Source organism: Pongo pygmaeus, chromosome 18 (genome assembly GCF_028885625.2).
Source record: "Pongo pygmaeus isolate AG05252 chromosome 18, NHGRI_mPonPyg2-v2.0_pri, whole genome shotgun sequence".
NCBI lineage: Eukaryota > Metazoa > Chordata > Mammalia > Primates > Hominidae > Pongo > Pongo pygmaeus.
In genome coordinates this window covers 85,496,850-85,500,000 of record NC_072391.2, presented here as the reverse complement: position 1 = coordinate 85,500,000, position 3,151 = coordinate 85,496,850, and positions in this window count along the sequence as shown.

The following is a 3,151-nucleotide window of genomic DNA, read 5'->3' as shown; positions in this document are numbered from 1 at the left end:
GCTTCAATATACAAGTTTGAGAGGGAGACAATTCTGTCCATAGCAGGCCCCTGGGGTCCCCATCCCAGCCAGAGTAACCCCACAGAAGCTACCAGTAAATCTCCAAAGCCATCACCATAGCCCACCAAACATTTTACCTCTGCTTGTGTTCTGAGAGCGGGACTTGTTCATTATTGTAATTCTCAGCAGGTCCTATGACCATGTCTGATGTTCAGGGAATGAAGGAGTGAAGAAAGCAGGAATGAATGAAGGAAGGAAGCAGCTCCAGCAATTGGTTCCCAGGTGAGAAGCTGGTGGGGTTCTGACTTCTACCCCGATTCACACCCTTTTCTCCTGCCCTCAGGGCGGTCCTTCTCCTGCTCTTGTTCATTCATCCCCTTCAGCCCTTTCGTATTCTCTTCTGTAGCCGAACCACACAAAAAAAAATACATTAGAAATGTTTTCCGAGTGCATCAGATGCATCGTGTCACTTCTCTGCCCCAGCTCAGTGGGGTGGGTGATGCCTTTGCAGCCCCCACTTGCCAGGGGCACCTTGTGGGCATCTAGATCTCCAGACCTCAAAGCCAGTGCCCACCCAACTGCAGGGTGCTGTCTGCTCTGTACACATTCCGGGAGCTCCGTGGCCTGGCCCAGCTCCAGCTGGAACCTCGGGTGCCCTTCACTCTTCCAAAAGAGGCTGTTTGCTTTCAAAGAAAGGAAAGAGTAGAACTGCAGACTGCATTTCGCTACAAAGCCTGAGACTCCTGGGAACAAAATAACCCACACAAACAAAATCCACAAGGAGCCCCAAGCCTTCACTTCAATCCACTTGGCTCTCAACACCCTCCTGGTCTCATATTTTCCCTTCTATCCTTCAAAGGAGGGTAGCTAATAAGACTTTGTCTCTTGCCTCTGGTAATTGTTTCCTAGTGCCCCTAGCACTGCTATAACAAATGACCACTGACTTAGAGGCTTCCAACCACACACATCTAGTCTCTCCCAGTTCTGGAGGTCGGAGGTCCTAAGGTCTAGGTGTTGGCAGGGGCTGGCTCCCTCCGGACACTCCTGGGAAGAGCGATGATGAATATCTATCGTTCTAAAGTCCAGTTTGTGGCAGTGTGTTATAGAGGCAACGGGAAACTGATACTCCATAGAAGTCAGTGGGAAAGTAAGACTGCAACAGGTCACAGAACTCCTGTTTACACAACATACTTCCCTAGTTCAAGCCAACACCCTCCTCTGTTGAGTTCTCCAACAGCCTCTGTCTCAGCCTACCAAATGCAACAGAGATGCTTCTAAAACACAGTCTTGCCTGTGTTGCTTCCAGCCTGGAGTCTTCAATAGCTCCCCATTGCCCTTAGTACAAACACTGATCTCAAGCATGCATTGTGAGGCCGTGGCTGTGTGTGATCTCTGGATTTACTTCTCCAGCGCATGCTCTTCTCCCTCTCCTTCCTGTCCTCCCTCCTCCACCTCCTGAAAACAAACCTCCACTAGTTTCACAAACATGCCACCTGTCCTGTTGTATGAGTTAAGAGGGTGAGTGCCCGGCGTGGTGCCGGGTGCATGGTGGGGCTGTGCTGGGACTGAGCAAGGTGTCACCTCTGGTTCAGCCACTACCCAGAGGCAAGTGCCCAGGGCTTCCACTTTTCTCCTCTAAAAATGACAATATTGGGCCTGAAATCAGCCTTAATGGTCTACCCCACTTCTGTGAGTTTATAACAATCAAAACATTTTGGGCCAGGAAAAAAAATTGCCCAGAAAAATGAGAAGGTTTTGGCCTCGTGTATCCAGATTAGCTGTTTGTGTGGATTGAGACCCATCCACTGGTCTAAAGCCCCCAGCCCCATGTATGGGTACACATTTTGCAGCACAAAGGGTCGAGACAAGGCAACAAGAGAGAGAAAAGTAGAGCAAGTAACAGGGTGGGTAGGATGGGAAATTGTGATAAGGATCTTGAAAGTTCCCCAGAGTCTGGTTGCCTCCTGGTTGGTTAAAATTTCTGTGTGTTTTTCTTTTCTTTTATTTCCTTTTCTTTTCTTTTCTTTTTTTTCCGACACAGTCCCACTCTGTCACCCAGGCTGGAGTGCAGTGGTGCAATCTCGGCTCACTGCAACCTCTACCTCCTGGGTTCAAGCAATTCTCCTGCCTCAGCCTCCCAAGTACTTGGGATTACAGGTGCCTGCCACCATGCCCAGCTAATTTTTTGTATTTTTAGTAGAGACGGAGTTTCATCATGTTGGCCAGGCTGGTCTCCAACTCCTGACCTCAGGTGATCCACCCACCTTGGCCTCCTAAAGTGCTGGGATTACAGGTGTGAGCCACTGTGCCCAGCCTGTGCCTTTTTCTATGGCAACAATTAGCACAGAAAACAATTCCCCCATAGGAGCATTTCCCCAGCACCCAGCCTAGTGCCTGGCATACAGTAGGAGCACAATAAGTGCATGTGGAATGGGTGGATAAATGAACGTGCCCAGTGCTTTTCTAGAGAGTACGTCCCAAGGGCATGCAGACACGCATGTCCAGATGTCCAAATATCCTTCCCCAACTCCAGTCAGAGAGAGACCATGAGAGACCCCAGCTGGGAAGAACCATCACATCCCCCCATCAGAGACCCCAGCTGGGAAGAACCATCACATCCCCCCATCAGAGACCCCAGCTGGGAAGAACCATCACATCCCCCCATCAGAGACTCCAGCTGGGAAGAACCATCACATCCCCCCATCAGAGATCCCAGCTGGGAAGAACCATCACATCCCCCCATCAGAGACCCCAGCTGGGAAGAACCGTCACATCCCCCCATCAGAGACCCCAGCTGGGAAGAACCGTCACATCCCCCCATCAGAGACCCCAGCTTGGAAGAACCATCACATCCCCTCATCAGAGACCCCAGCTGGGAAGAACCGTCACATCCCCCCATCAGAGACCCCGGCTGGGAAGAACCATCACATCCCCCCATCAGAGACTCCAGCTGGGAAGAACCATCACATCCCCCCATCAGAGATCCCAGCTGGGAAGAACCATCACATCCCCCCATCAGAGACCCCAGCTGGGAAGAACCGTCACATCCCCCCATCAGAGACCCCAGCTTGGAAGAACCATCACATCCCCTCATCAGAGACCCCAGCTGGGAAGAACCGTCACATCCCCCCATCAGAGACCCCGGCTGGGA